Raw genomic sequence first — 17,201 nt, 5'->3', positions numbered from 1 at the left:
ACACACTAGCCAGAATAGTGTGTGTTCCAAGACAATTCGGAAAAATCACATAAAAAGTTATTCCTGTGTACGTGTGTTTGCATATCTGTCCGTGTATGTTTGCACGCACACATGTATCTGCATACCTGATTCACAGCCCTCCCTCTGATGCCCTCCCATGGACATCAAGTTAAGAGCCCTGATGTAAAGGAGTGGGCAGCTCTAGCTACTTCTTTTCAACATTATACTGAAGTTCTGGACAGTGTAATCAGGAAAGAAAAGAAATAAAATACATACAGATTGGGAAAAAAAAAAAAAAGGAGTGGGAAGTAGCTTCAGCCCAAGCCCAAATCCAATGTGATGACAAAGATGGAGTTAAGCCCAGTGGTGGGAGAGACCCACTCTCCTGGTGGCTTTAGAAAAGGCCTCACAAGGACTCAGTGAGATAACATTGGTGCTGCAACTCGAAGGTTGAATAGCAGCTTATTAGGTTGAGAAGAGGAGAAAGGACATTCCAGACAGAAACTAAAAAGGGCGATGCCATACTGGGGAAATGTGGGTAGCGTGGAGGCCTGTAAGCCTTCTATTGGAAGTGTTCAGCTACGGAGACAGCACAAACTACCTAGGTATGAATTTTTAACTCTGCTTTTTTGTGTGACCCCAGACAAGTTACTTCATCTCTTTTTGCCTCAGTTTTCTCATGTTTAATATAAGGAAGGCAGTTGAGGGTCAGCTTGTGCCAGGATCTTGTGTTTGTCCAAATGGGATTTCCTTAATGCCTATTTGCCACACCAAGTACACGAATGTCCTATAAAAGTGGATACAGTCACCCTCCCCTTGGTTTAGAGTAAATAACAATAACAGTAAGAGTAGTAATAGTTCTGGGACTTCCCTGGTGGTCCAGTGGGTAAGACTCTGCGCTCCCAGTGCAGGGGGCCTGTGTTCGATCCCTGGTCAGGGAACTAGATCCTGCATGCCGCAACTAAGAGCTCGCATGCTACAACTAAAAGACCCTGCGTGCCGCAACTAAGACCTGGTGCATCCAAAATAAATAAATAAATAAGTATTTTAAAATAATAATAGTAGTAATAATTCTAGTAGAGGAAGTATAACGTGCCTCTACTCTGTGCTAAGTATTGGGTCGGCCAAAAAGTTCGTTCGTGGTTTTCCATAAGATGTTATGGAAAATCCCAAATGAGCTTTTTGGCCAACCCAATATTACATTGTCTGTTGCACGTATCATCCTATGTTGCTTTATTAACACCTGAGGTAGAAGCTGTCATTATGTCCATGAGGAGGAAACTGAGGCTGAAGTAGGTTAAGAGACACAGCCAAAATTTCTCAGGGGGCAGCTTCAGAGCCAGCACTTAAATCAGGCTCTTTCCTCTACTCTGTGTTAAATTTCTTCTGGTGGCTGGTCTTCTTCACTCGTATGCAGTGAGCTCCACACCTGGATTCGCCCCCTCCAGCCAGCCCCTCAGATTGAAGCCTCCTTCGGTGGCCTGCTCACATTAGACTGACTTCTTTCCAGGAGTCTGGAAAGTCAGCTATTGTCAGGCCCAAGTAAAATACTTTTTCCTGGAATGTCCTAGAATTGAGTGCCCCTGTGAGCGACATGAAATTGTGTCAACCCAAAGCTGTGACTGCTCTGGGTCTCACTGTCAGGTTCAGGAAACTGAGCACGGAGAGGACAGAGAGAGAAGGAAGAAGGAACCTCAAAATCTGAAACACGGGGGAGGGATGGGCTGGGAGTTTGAGGTTAGTAGATGCAAACTATTACATATAGAATGGATGGAGGTCCTACTGTATAGCACAGAGAACTATATTCAGTATCCTGGGATAAACCATAATGGAAAAGAATATAAAAAAGAATGTATATGTATGTGTAACTGAGTCACCTTGCTGTACAGCAGAAATTAACACAACATTGCAAATCAACTATACTACAATTAAAAAAAAACTAAAACAGGTTTTTTTTTCAAGGTGATCATGGAGTGGATGCAAGGTGCTTCTCTGGGTGTATACAAACGTATGCTGGGTTTCTTTCCATTCCTTCCGAGGAACTTTGTTTACCACCAGTGGAGGAACCTGTCCTGCCTGAAGGAAGTGACTCTCGCTTGAGTGAACTGTTTACATTTCTGAATTTCCTCCCTCTTCTCTTTCCCTGCCAAATTATCTTACCCATCTAGCTCAAGGTTATAGGAGGAAAGTATATTAGTTGGTGTCATAGTCTATTGGGACTGTTATAACAAAATACCACAGGTAGCTTATAAACAACAGAAATTGCTCACAGCTCCGGAGTCTGGGAAGTCCAAGATCAAGGCACCAGCATGGTTATGTTTTGGTGAGAGCCCACTTCCATATTCATAGTCGGCGCCTTCTCGCTGTGTCCTCACCTGGTGGAAGGAGCTAGGGTGCTCTCTGCAGCCCCTTTTATAAGAACACTAATTCCAGTCACAAGGGCTCCACCCTCATGACTTAAGTACCTCCCAAAGGCCCCACGTCCTAATACCATTCTCTGTGGGAATTAGGATTTCAACATATGAATTTGAGGGGCACATAAACATTCAAACCATGGCAGTTCACTTCTGCCATTTTTATTTATTGAGGTTGATTCTGTGAAGTAACATGGTAAAGATGAAAAAGGAATAGAAGCAGAAGATTAAACTTCCTTCTCACCCCACTGCTCGAAAAGATTTGGGCTAAAGTTACCATCATCCACAGCCCTGTAAACCCCCTGGACTCCTTCCTGATCCTAATTCAAAAATAATGTCTCGGGCTTCCCTGGTGGCGCAGTGGTTGAGAATCTGCCTGCCAGTGCAGGGGACACGGGTTCGAGCCCTGGTCTGGGAAGATCCCACATGCCGCGGAGCAACTGAGCCCGTGAGCCACAATTACTGAGCCTGCGCGTCTGGAGCCTGTGCTCCGCAACAAGAGAGGCCGCGACAGTGAGAGGCCCGCGCACCGCGATGAAGAGTGGCCCCCACTCGCCGCAACTAGAGAAAGCCCTCGCACAGAAACGAAGACCCAATACAGCCAAAAATAAATTAATTAATAAATTAATTTAAAAAAAAATAATGTCTCATGCTTCCTGCCACAGAGGATATAATCTTTCCTCCTGCTTGAGATAGTTACGTAGAAAGTCATACAGAGGGACTCACGGGTGGCATCATCTGCTTTCCTTAGTGTCCCTTACCCACATTTTGACTATACAATATATTTTGAGCTAGATTTGTTGTCACTTCAAAGGCATATTTACAGATATAAATTAGTGAGTGATTTCTCTCAGCTAGGTATCTCTCATAGATAAGAGAAACTATGATAATATTAGAGAAACCTCTTATAACTTGCTTTCTTTACCATAAAAAATATTCATACACACTGTGGCATGTATTAACCATTGGGTCTCCTGCATGAAAGCCTCTAAATGAGGAGGTCAGAATAAAGAAATGCTATTTTTATGTTGGAACCACTCTGGACACAAGAAGGAGTGCAGTGCTAAGGGGCCTTGCATGGTGGTGGCATCTGAAGTGACAGCTGACCACACGGTGATGTCACCTCTGTCCCTTCCTACCTTGAGAAAGTTGTTTCTGAAGCTCAGTCATGAGAGCTTGCAGCGAGCTGCCATGTTTACCACGAATCCGCCCAGCCCTGCTGTCAAAGCTGCCTCCTTTTCCTGAGACCGGGCAGGTTCTCAAAACACTTCAGGAACTTTTAATGAATCTGCACAAATCCCCTGTGAAATGGGACATTTTTCATCTGCCTCCGAGCAGGAGGTAAAACATTTGTCTGACTTGTTTAAGGTCACAGACAAAGAGAGAGCCAGGGCAGGCAGAAACAGGAACAGGGCTGGGCGTGGGACTGTTAGCTCAACAAAGTCAAGGCAACGAGCACGACGGGGCGGGTGGAGCCGGGCTCCAGGTGTTTTCCACAGCGGTGATATCGCATTTCAGGGAACAGCGATGATAAATGTAGGCCCTGTGCCTTTCCTCAGACCGAAAAGGCATCCGAGCATGGGCTGGGATGAGGAAGGGACTGGTGGGGAGACAGGAAGAAAGCAGGGATCAAAGGTCAAGTGTCAGGGTAAAGGGGTAGGAGGTAGAGAGATGCAGGGACTCAATGTAAAGTGATGGAGATGCAGGAGTGGAGTCGGAAAAAGGGCAGAAACAGGTCTAGAAGGAATGGCGGCAGAGGTTTGTTTTGTGTCTGGGTCTTAATTTATGAAGGTGACTGACTGAGTGTGACATGGAGAAGTCAATGCCATTGAAAAAAGAAAGTTTAACATTACTCACAGTTTCTCTAGAAACAGGAGGTTCGGCTCGCCACACATGGGCACCAGGTGTTGGTCAGGAAGCCGAAACAGGAGCAGGGATGGGTGTGGGTCAGGGAGTGTTAGTTCCTTGTAGGTGTCCCATAGTCCATTTTTATGCCACTGAGGGGCCTCTGAAAAGTAACGTTTGACCATGGACTACCTTTGTTTGTGGTCAACGTACTTCTATTGTGAAGCTTCGTGTTTTCTACTTTTCCATCAAACTCAAATGAGGATGTAGTAATATGTATTCCTTACAGAGATGAGATTTAGAAACTAAGTTTTACAGTCTGTTAAACATCTGACCTACTAAATTTTTCATTTTATGGTCAGAGCCCACCACAGAATATAATTCCTACGGAAAATTTTAATATTAGAAAATTTAGCAGGAAAAACCAACTCCGAAGAAAAGTTGCAATTCATCAAATTGCTCAGGATCAGTTTATGTTATAGAAGCAAGGTAAGTAAAAAATTAAGAATAATGTATTTTAATCATTCAAAAAGAACACCTGATAAACTAATGGAAATTACTTAAAAAATAAAACAAATTTTATCTAGAATAAGATTAATATACTGATAACTGTCCTCCTTAATCAGACATGTGTAGAGTCATGTTGGGTAATTGTTTTAGCTGAAAATCAGTGATTCTTTTGGATCACAGCCAGCCTACAATTCCTAATAAATTCCACAACTGATGGTTATTATTATATTTTTTTTCTTCTTTGTAATTATTGTCTTATTGAAGTATAGCTTATATACAGAAAAGTGTACAGATCATACAGCTACAGTTCAGAGCATTTTCATATTGAAAGGCCTTTGTGTTTTTTCCCAGCCACTCTCCTCCTTACCAAAGGTAATTCCTTTCTGACTTCTATGATTATAGATTTTTTTTGTTTTATACATTGATATAAATAAAATAATACAGTATTTACTCTTTTGTGCCTGCCTTTCTCTCCGTCCAACATTATTTTTTTGATATGCATTTCTATTGTTGTAATAGTAGTTTATTTTTTATTGCTGTAAATATTCTAACGTATGAATATGTATATATTAATTTATGTAATAAACCACTCCTATGTTATATGTGGGAGAAATGTATGGAATGTGCGCCAAAGGACAGATTCAAGAATGTCCATAGCAGCACTAGTCTAACTTAAATGTCCATCAGCACATTCTCTTCCAGTCTGGTGACTTTCCCTTTTCCTCTCTTAATGCTTTCTTTCGAAGAACAGAAGCTCCTAATTTTCATGTAGGTCCTTTTATTAGTCTTTTTTCCTAAGGGTAGTGGTTTTGTGCCTTGCTCAAGAAATCTCTGCCTAGACCAAGGCTATTAGTTCTATGTTATTCTCTAGAAGCTTTATTGTTTTATCTCTCATATTTAGACCTGCAATCTACCTAGAATTTTTTTCCTATTGTGAAAGGTAGGGTCAAGATTAATTGTTTTCCCCTATAGATATCCAAATTAACCATTTAGTGACAAGACCATTGCTCTTCAGTGTCATCTTTTTCTACTGGTTTTAAATAATACTAAGTAAACGGAGTCGGGAATTCCCTGGCGGTCCAGTTGTTAGGATTCTGCACTTCCACTGCAGGGTGCCCAGGTTCCATCCCTGGTTGAGGAGCTAAGATCCCACATGCTGTGCAGTGTGGTGCATCCAAAACCAAAACAAAACAGAAAACTAAATGGAATAAAACCTAAGAACAATGTTGTTTTTTCTAATACCCATACATCTTTTTGTTTATGTACCTGGAATCTATGGTAAAAGATTTCTCTAAGTTTTTTTCTCCTAAGCTGGACTTGTTTTTTTTAGATACATTTTAATGATCCTTAAACCAAGACCATTACAAGATTTGACTGTGGTCTTGGATTTTTGCCATGGTCTTGAGAAAGCAACTTAAATTGGTTTTTGCATTGCTTTTATTTCTTTTTGAATCATTGGCAGGAAATAAAAGGGAGGATGCTTGAGGTCAGACTTTCTTCCCAAGATAAAATGTATTTGTTGCTGAAAAAAATCGGTGCTTCCACAAAAAGAAACGAAGAGAAGATTTGTCACAGAAATGCAGTTAGCATCATGTAACTGGAAGACACTTAAGTTTCTTAGATTATTGAAAAGATGTAAACAGTTTTAAAAAGCCTGGATTTCCGAGGTTCAATAAAATCATACGCTTTGCTTAGGTGTCAAGAGAGATACCCTGATACGGTGATAGAGCTAAAAGAGTCATGTTCCCGTGTTCCTGCTCTACCACCAGATACTTATCAACTCTTCTTCGTTTCCTTCTTTTACCATTAAGTGATGCAGGCCAGTACTTATTTTTTTCCTGTTGGGACTGTGTCACAAATGTTTCATTGTACAACCTACACGCACGTGCATGCCTGGGCCATAGTCTGGCCTCTGTTTATTAGTTATATTCTTTTTTTACCTCCTATTTGGGAAACTTTCCTGAGGGCAAGAAAATAAAAGGCTGCTACATAGCAATGAACTTTCTTCCTCTGTAATTCATTAAACACAACTTTCAAACTATTATCACTAAAAACTCGCTTGTGGCCAAGTTAAGCTGAGAGCTTGGAATAGCCTTTAATTCCTCTCAGACCCCTCTCATTTCTTTTTCTCAGTTTTTGTTACCAAAAACTTTTGTATAGCTTTTCTTGCTATACAGAGAGTGTTGATTTTTCCAGTAGACCCAAGGAAATGTGTAGTTCCTCTTACATGTTCTCAGCTAATTGAACCTTGTGACAATGTATTTATTTGCCAAGTGCTTAAAGGTTAAAGATAAGTTTGTGACTAGGAAATGCAGTAAAATTAATCTACAACTTGTAACAACTGTATTTCATTGAATCTAATGCACCATCAATTGTAAGAAGCACCATCCTGTTAAGCACCAGTAAGAAAGAAAAAAAATGCTCTCAATGAAACCATGAAACATTAATTGTAAGATACATTCTAATTTTTAATATATTAAAATGCATAAAAATATCTTGGAACCTATGAAATATGATAATCTTATTAGTTCTCTAACTAAATAATTTACAGCATCATATACAAGAAAAAAAATATAGGTATAAACATGATAGTTCCCAAACTCAGCTGTTCATTGGAACTACCTGGGGATTTCTGGATCCCTTCCTGGGCCAGCTGAATCAGAATACTGGAGGACGGGTCCAAGGAATGCATATTAAAATAAACCAGCCAACAGGTTAAGAAACACTCCCCACTTGGTTCTGCTGGACTTTCGTATTTGGGAGATATCAGAACAGAGAAAGCCTATCTGATAATTGGCTTGTCATCTTCACCTCTCTGTTGTTGTTGCCTAATCTATAGAACCAGCAAAAGAGGATGTCTGTGGAAGAGCTACCCAATATGTTGCTTGTTTTTTTTCTCTTCTATAAGAAGAAAATGGATTAATGGACTAATGCTTTTCAGATTTTCAAAAAATGAGGGTGTCAATGCTATTCACTCTGAAATTGATTCTTGACAGAAAGTTTAAAACAAGTATTGAGCTGAGAGTTTGGTATTTTAGAAAGGAATAAATTAATCACAAGAACCATAGGATAGGTTTGATACCCTAACCTATTTTTTTTTTTTTCAAGTAAGATTATGAGGTTAGTGTACCTTAAGTGCAGCAAGGCATTTCACAAGCCTCCTATGGTATCCTTGAGGACATGATGATGAAATATGTAGCATAATATTAGTGAATTCATTTCAAGGCTGGCCAAATAAATGAAGCAAGGTTCTGTTCTTGACCCTAGCTTATTTACCTTTTTAATAAATGATTTGATTGAAGACATCTAATAACACTTGTTTGTGCAATTTGAATTGTGACCAAAGCTGGGAGAGCTCACTAGCACTATAATCAATCAAACTAACATTGGCTATAAAATCTTGACATGCTGGAACATTCAGGGAAAAAATTAATTGAAAAACTGTGAGCTCTTTTTTTTTGGTTAAAAAAACATAATTCGAAAAGATATGGTATATGTACAGTGGAGCAATCTGAATAAGTCCTGAGCATTTTAGTTGATCTGAAGTGTATCGTAATTACAAGGTGTAACCTAACTGTTGAAAAGCTAAACACATTAGCATGCTACAGGGAAACTCACCAGCTGCTTTAACAGAATCACTTTCTAATTCTGCAGGCTTGGCAATGGACAGAGAGGCTCCAGATAGGGAGGGGCTGCTGGACTTCACAGCTCTTCTCTTATCCTTTAAGAGATTCCACTGTCACCAGCAAGCTGTACCCCATCTATCCTTATTCTGGCACAAGCCATAATTTAACTGAGGGCTCCAGGAAACTGGAGGGAATTTCCACCCAAAGACTACCATAAACAACTGGCTTCTAAGATTGGCTCTTCTCAGGAAACAGAACCCTGTCTCTCCTCAGGGTCCCCTGGTGTGACCTCCTGTCCAGACACAGGGTTGTTCCTCCTTGCTAACCACCCATTTGCCTCATCAACCAAGAGCCCTCTGAACACTTGGAAAGACCCAGAGTGGAGCAAGGAAGATGGCCCACTTCTTTTTCATTGTGGATTTTCTTCCAAGTTATAATTCTATTCCCAGGATGCTTCTTTTCCATGGATAACTGACACTGAAATGACTATTTCATGACATGAGGCACCAATTTCTACTCATGTGATTGGAATGACAGTACACTTTGGCCTTAATAGGACAACTATGTCATATCCCACTAGTCCAATATTAGTACAAGATACACACATATGGGCGGGGGTGTCCTTTTCATCAAACCATATTATTACCTGAATTAAGAAATAATGTCTCTGATTTTGCAGTATACTAAATCTTGAATGTTAAATTCAATTCTGCCCATCAAAACTCAAGAGAAACTTTAACAAACTGCTGTGTTTCCCAAAGAAGGAAACCAGGTTGAAAAAAATTGGGAAAGTGAAGCTTACAGAGTAAAACGGGAAGATTTGATAGCTCTCTCTGTATTCCATTTAGATGAGGAAGCACTTGAAAGTTGTCTGAGCAGTGTAATTTTTAAAAAATTTTTTATTTATTTTTCCTGCATTGGGTCTTCATTGCTGTACGCGGGCTTTCTCTAGTAGCGGCAAGCAGGGACTACTCTTCGTTGCGGTGCGGGGGCTTCTCATTGCGGTGGCCTCTCTTGTTGTGGAGCACAGGCTCTAGGTGCACTGGCTTCAGTAGTTGTGGCATGCGGGCTCAGTAGTTGTGGCACACGGGCTTAGTTGCTCCGTGGTATGTGGGATCTGGAAGGGTATGAGCCCTTCCAGACCAGGGCTCGAACCCGTGTCCCCTGCATTGTCAGGCGGATTCTTAACCACTGTGCCACCAGGGAAGTCCAGAACAGTGTAATTCTTTTTTGATTTATTTATTTTTGGCTACATTGGGCCTTTGTTGCTGCGTGCGGGCTTTCTCTAGTTGCAGTGAGCGGGGGCTACTCTTCGTTGCGATGCACGGGCTTCTCATTGCAGTGGTTTCTCTCATTGCAGAGCACGGGCGCTAGGTGTGTGGGCTTCAGTAGTTGTGGTGTGTGGGCTCAGTAGCTGTGGCTCACAGGTTCTAGAGCGCAGGCTCAGTAGTTGTGGCGCACGGGCTTAGTTGCTCTGCAGCATGTGGGATCTTCCCGGACCAGGGTTTGAACCCGTGTCCCCTTCATTGGTAGGCAGATTCTTAACCATTGTGCCACCAGGGAAGCCCCTCAATGTTTTGTGGGTTTTTTTGATAAAATAATATTTCTAGAATAATTGTTAGTAACACTTCTTTAGGAATTTTTAAATGAGTTTAAATAACTATTATTTGGAAGATTTATGTAGTGAGAAAGGTCTTGAGGTATAATCTAGTACAACTCCTTTGTTTTATAGAAGAAACTGAGATTCAAAGAGGCCAAATGACATGTCCAAGATTGCACATCAAACTTGTAGTTGAGCTGGAAGGAGATCCCAGTTGTTATGTTTTATCTCCCAGCTCAGTTCCCCTTCTATTCTAAAAAATGGTAACTGGAATTTTTGATGACAAATTAAACACAGGAAATTAATATTATTTCAACAAATGGTTAATAAGCAATTATCATAAGCAATTTTTCAACCTGATGAATGTGGATACTTGAAACATTTGTTAAGCAAGTGAATGGTTCACTGAGTCCGTTTTTACTATACACATACCCGCTATCATTTTAATAGAATTCCTAAAAGGAATATGTTTGACAGAGTTAAACAATTTTATGGCATTTCTGGAATCACTAGTTATCACACAGTTGTCATTGAAGGTGGGAATCTATTGACATAAAAGGAAGGTCTCAGAAGACCAGCTCTTCAAACGCTGAACATTGTTCCCAGTTGAGATGTTGGCTGGTATTAAGCAACAAAGACATCTTGCCTTTTAGAATAAGCGTGAAGAGGTTCTGATTTGGAATATTAATTATAAAGATCACATAGTGAAGAGAAAACATACCTATGTATGGAGCATGGGAAAGTTTCTTATGTGTAAACAAAATGAAAGTTGTCATGAATTGAGGGCATTTTCCATTTTTCATTCATATTGATAATATATAGCTGCCTTTCCTACAGTCTGCTTAAATCCAATTATGAAAGGATTTTTTTCAATTGCTCTGAGAACAGGAAAGAAGCAAAATTAGTATACCATATTCCCAATAGTGTTGAAATAAAAGAAAAATGGGTGTTTTTCTGAGAAAAGATATTTGAGTAAAGGCTGAAACTGCTGAAGGAGCTTTTATTTAACAGCAATGACACACTATTCATTAAAACAACACATTTTTTTAAAAATTAAGAAAGCATCACACATTTCCCTGCACCCAACTTTTTTGGATATCAACCCTGGATGCATGGATTGGCAATTTTTACATTTCTATTCTTTTTATCTGTATTTATGTTGCTTAAATATGAAATTGAGTTTGTTACTGTATAATTATTTCCCGAATTTTTTTTAGATTTTTGTGCTAAATGAAGGCAAAAGGAAATGCTGAAGTAATGATGCTGTTTTTTAAGTTAGGAAAGATATATTAGATAATCCTTTTCTTCTCTATTGAAAAAAATGTTCCTGATGTGTTTTCAACTTCATTAAGAAAAAGTAGCATGTAAATTATATAAAAAACACTGAACACAAATAATAATATTTATTTATTGCTTATCATATTCTAGTAGGATCTTGGGTTTAGTTTTTACTCTACTTCATTATCCTAACAAAATTCTTGGAATAGTCCTGTGAGGTAGCTCTTGTTATCCCTGTGTCACAGGTAAGGAAACCCAGATTACAGAAGTTAGTAAATGGCAGAACTAGGGTTCTAACCCACACTGGCTTCAATCTAAAACTTTGCTTTTTAACTTGCCACTCTTCCCAAGTATGTACAGCAGAACTGTAAAATGCAAGATCATTTTGGATGGTGCAGGCATGAGTATTTTTTATTTTAAAGAATTGTATATTTACTTTAAAACATTACATTTACATTCTTACTAGGTCTCATGAGATGTGAGGGAACTGATCAAGAAAGGAAGGATCTTAACAGTTGGAACGATGCTATCTGGGAAGATCTGGAGAAAGCTAAACCTCAGAATTGCCCAGAATCACCTGCCTCATCTCTTCCATATCTTGAGGAAGCAATTCCAACCCCTGACTTTGCCAGAAACAGCTAAATATTTCCCTTAAGAAAGTGTTAACTTTTTAAAATTTATTTATTTATGGCTGTGTTGGGTCTTCGTTTCTGTGCGAGGGCTTTCTCTAGTTGCGGCAAGTGGGGGCCACTCTTCATCGTGGTGCGCGGGCCTCTCACTATTGCGGCCTCTCCTGTTGCGGAGCACAGGCTCCAGACGCGCAGGCTCAGTAATTGCGGCTCACGGGCCCAGCTGCTCCGCGGCATGTGGGATCCTCTCAGACCAGGGCCCGAACCCGTGTCCCCTGCATTGGCAGACAGACTCTCAACCACTGCGCCACCAGAAGCCCAGAAAGTGTTAACTTTTAAGTAGATGTAAGAATACAGATTTACAGAGCCTCAGGGATAAAATGCAGATTTGGATTATGAAAAAGAAAGGTTCCAACCAGAACTGAGTAATTTATACTTTTTAAAATCTCAGTTATTTCATTTATTCTTTCCACGCAATAATTACTTATGAAAAGCTATTGTGGTGAGGAACCATGTTAGATTTTAATCCCTTGACTTCAAGACGATGGTATAGCAGGGGAGTCAGAAAGTAATCTAGAGTAATAATTTCCCAGCCAATATATAACTGCATCTGTGACGTGTACTTCCAAGGAATGACCTGCTGGCTTATGAACTTATTCAAGGGTAACGCTTCCCTGATGCGTTGGAATCGCAGGGGAGCAAAATTTGCCACTCAAAATGTCCTCTTGGCATGCAAATTATTTCAAGCAGAAAACAGTCAAGGCCCAAAGACTCAAGAATCTTTGACCTTTCCCCCTAATGGCCTAAAATAATTTAGATAGAGGACCTGTTTCCAGAATAGAACAATCATCAGCGATATCTGCAAAGATTGTGGATTAGGTGTGGTGGGGAAAACATGGCAGAGCTTAGAGTCTACTCTGTGTCCCTTTGTCTCTGCACAGCCAGCAAACATCTGTTTACCAAACATTTGCTTTTCTGTCACAATGTGAATTGTCTTCCTCCCCTTTGAAATTCCAAACACTACACCCAACATCCTCTTTTGTCTTTAGCTGAAGATGGTAGTTAAGGTGAGGGCTTCGGCCATTTTGGTGAGTTACTCAATTCTCCTGGGTCTCTCCCTTGTATACATGTTATTAAACTTTTGTTTGATTTTCTCCTGTTAATCTGTCTCATGTCAATTTAATTCTTAGACCAGCCAGAAGAACGTGGAAGGGTAGAAGAAAATTTCTTTCTCCTTGACAGAGTTAACCAGGTAGAAAAGCAGGGACAAGCAAACTAAGTGGGCAAAATAGCACATGCACATGCGTTATGGTGGTGGGGATAACCCAAGGAGGGACTTTAAGGCCATGGTGATGGGACTTCCCTGGTGGTCCATTGTTTAAGACTTCATGCTCCCAATGCAGGGGGCCCCCGGTTCGATCCCTGGTCAGGGAACTCTTAGAGCCCACGTGCCACAATGAAGATGCCGCAACTAAGACCCGGAGCAGACAAATAAATAAATATTAAAAAAAAAAAAAAAAGACATGGTGGCTAAGGTGGGGAGGGCAGTGAGGACGAGCGGGGTACAATATGAGACTAGCTCTGTTAGAGAGCTTTGCCCTTATAGGTAAACCTCATTTCTTCTGCAAATGTCAGGTAGCATTTTATCACATTTGTGCCCCTCCTACCCTCTCGCTGTGGCTTCATCTTTGTCTTTGGATGCAGTGTATCTTTTTTGGTAGGTTCCAGCATTTTTTAGCTGATGATTGTTCAGCAGTTAGTTTGTAAGAAGAGGTTGAGATCATGCCCTTCTACTCCGCCCTCTTGTCATTTCCTCAATTAGCATTTTTTTTAAATTATTAGCACCTTTAATTATTTATTTATTTATTTGGGCTGTGTTGGGTCTTCGTTTCTGTGCCAGGGCTTCCTCTAGTTGCGGCAGGCGGGGGCCACTCTTCATCGCGGTGCGCGGGCCTTTCACTATCGTGGCCTCTCCTGTTGCGGAGCACAGGCTCCAGACGCGCAGGCTCAGTAGTTGTGGCTCACGGGCCCAGTTGCTCTGCGGCATGTGGGATCTTCCCAGACCAGGGCTCGAACCCGTGTCCCCTGCATTGGCAGGCAGATTCTCAACCACTGCGCCACCAGGGAAGTCCTCAATTAGCATTTTAATTGTGATGTTTAGTTTTAATTGCATTTATTTTTTAAGGTTACCTTTTTAGTACATGCAATACTAGTTTTCCTTTTACAGCAGTAATATTTTTATTTTACAATCTACTTATTTAAAAATAGGATGAGCTTTCATAATTTTATAATCAACAAGATTATAGATGTGCAGAGATTTAGAAAAAACTATGAAGGTGGTACGGACATGACTCAAGTTTGAGAAACACTCTACTAGGCCAGTGTTTGGCAAGTTATGGCCCTTGGGCCAAATCTGGCTCTCCAGTGCTTTTGTAAATAACATATTATTGGAACAGAGTCACACCCATTCGTTTAGTATTGCCTGTGGCTGCTCTCCCCTACACTGGCAGAGTTGAGCAGATGAGACAGAGAATATATAGTCCAACAAACCTAAAATACTTACTATCTAGCCTTCCACAGAAAAAATGTGCTGACCCCTCTACCAACCCATATAAAATGTAATCATTACAATCATGACTTTATAAGGCACAGATACATTTAACAGCCAAACTTGTCCTTTCACTATATTGTCCCTTTTCTATATTCAAGATATTTTAGTGCCTTTCTACAGATCAAGAGCGTTCCAGGACACCTAAGGCTTGAGGCCATGTGAGAACACTGGGCTATTATGAGAGTTTCTTTGTTTACTGTTTGACTGGATGGATTCTGCCTTCTTCTCAAATTCTGTTTGATCAGAAACACTGTGGCACAATAAAAGGAGCTGATGAATTACTGAGGCCTTGAGGCTCCACTAAAGATTAGAGTTAAATGTGCACTTCAAAGAATCCTGGTGAAGCAGGAAACGTCGAAAGCTTTGATTTCTAAATGCAGAGGAGGCAAGGGAACTTAGGACGAGGGAACTGGAAACTATCATTCTTTTTTTTTTTTTTTTTTTTTTTAATTAATTAATTAATTTATTTTTGGCTGTGTTGGGTCTTCGTTTCTGTGCGAGGACTTTCTCCAGTTGTGGCAAGCGGGGGCCACTCTTCATCACGGTGCGCGGGCCTCTCACTATTGTGGCCTCTCTTGTTGCGGAGCACAGGCTCCAGACGCGCAGGCTCAGTAGTTGTGGCTCACGGGACTAATTGCTCCGCGGCATGTGGGATTTTCCCAGACCAGGGCTCGAACCCGTGTCCCCTGCATTAGCAGGCAGATTCTCAACCACTGCGCCACCAGGGAAGCCCGAAACCATCATCCTTAAATGAACGTTGGTGGAGCAATGTAGGGATTGCTTCACCTGGTGGTCAAGGTTCTGCTGCGCTCTGGTTTCATGTTCCTTTTCAGCTTAACAAATATATTCTGGGTAGGTCTTCCATAATCCATGTCCTTGTAAGAACACATTGCTTCTGATACCTGTGTATGTCCTGAGCACTGTTTCCAGTGTTTGACGTCTATCATCTCACTTCATCCTTACATTTACCCCATGAGGTAAGTACTGGTATTATCCCTGTTTTACAAAGGAGGGCACGGAAGCACAGAGAGGTTTGGTAACCTGCTCAAAATCACAGAGCTGGTAATAGGCGGAGTGGGGATTTGAACTCAGGATTTGATTCCAGTGCCTGTTTTTAAATCACTGCCCTACTCTGCCTCTATTCTGACCTGAACACCCAGCTGAAGGCACAGTGTAAAAGTCATGTTACCAAACCAAACTTGGGTCTGCTCACCTGTGCTCAGCAAAGCCAATCTGACACCAAGTTGTGGTGAAGGAAAGTGCAACGCTTATTGCAGGGGGCCAAGTAAGGAGTCCAGGGCAGCGAGTGCTCAAAACACTCCCTGATGGGTTTTTGGAAAGCATTTTTTAAAAAAAGGCAAGGTAGGGGAGGGGGAGTCCCAGGGTATGCGATCAAATCATGCACAGTTCTCTGGTTGACGGTGAGGCAACAGGGGTTAACATTATCAATCCTTAGGTGCCAGTAGATCTGGGGGCTATGTGCCCATGGTCATCAAGCAGTTAATTTCTACCATTTGGTGGTGATTTTGGTATCTGTAAAATAGCTCAGGAAATATGCATCAGATACTATTATCTAGGCATTTCAGAGAGGAGATAAAGCAGAGGATGTGAGGGAGGGGTCTGTCCCGGGAAGGCCCCATAAGGTCCTGCTCTGTTATAGTCACACACCAATACTTAGGAGGCAGAGTCTTCCTTGAAGGTGTTGATCTAAGACAAATTGACTGGGACTTCCCTGGTGGCGCAGTGGTTAAGAATCCGCCTGCCAATGCAAGGGACACGGGTTCGAGCCCTGGTCCAGGAAGATCCCACATGCTGCAGAGCAACTAAGCCCATGAGCCACAACTACTGAGCACACACGCAGCAACTACTGAAGCCTGCGCGCCTAGAGCCCGTGCTCCACAACAAGAGAAGCCACCGCAATGAGAAACCCGCGCATGGCAAAGAAGAGTAGACCCCGCTCGCCGCCAACTAGAGAAAGCCCACGCGCAGCAACGAAGACCCAACACAGCCAAAACATTAATTTAAAAATAAAATAAATTAAAAAATAAAACAAATTGACTGCCAGTTATTTCTCCAGTAAAAATGGGTTTATTTGGGATCAGCTAAGAACTGCAATGCAAGGTCTGCAACCATGGTGAGCCATGTGCAAGACCCCAGCAAAAATGGAAAGGTGAACTCTTTTATAGAGGGGGAAAGGAAGTTAAGAGGGCTCTGGTAAACAGAGAGTCCATGGCTTTTCATTGGCTGAGTTGTGGAAGGTGGCTATGCTCACCACTGTACCACCAAGGCTCATTGGTTGAGTGGTGACTGTCTCTCATTGGCTGAGCTCTTGCCAGGAGAGAAGTGGAGTCTTTCTTCTTCCTACTGGGCTCTGCCATGTCACAGGGAGAGAGAGCTCCCCGTTCTGGTCTCCCGACTCTCTTGAATTGAGGATTCTGTTTATTAATTTTTTACAAAGAGATGAAGATTCTTTGTGCCAATCCCTGAAGAAGAGACGGGTTTAGGCAGGAAGCTGGGACGAGGAAGGCTGGCCTTAGAAAGGCTGAAGAAGGAATTCCTGTGCCCACACCTGGTATTTTTCTCTTCAGACTAGACTTTTAGGGAGGCAGAGGTTCAGACATTAGCTCTTGGATGTGGGTTGTACTGGTCAGCCTATCTGTGTGGAAACAAGGCCTTGAACAAGGACTT

The sequence above is a fragment of the Balaenoptera ricei genome, chromosome 9, assembly GCF_028023285.1.
Source record: "Balaenoptera ricei isolate mBalRic1 chromosome 9, mBalRic1.hap2, whole genome shotgun sequence".
NCBI classification, from domain to species: domain Eukaryota; kingdom Metazoa; phylum Chordata; class Mammalia; order Artiodactyla; family Balaenopteridae; genus Balaenoptera; species Balaenoptera ricei.
Note: the sequence above shows the minus strand (reverse complement) of the source record.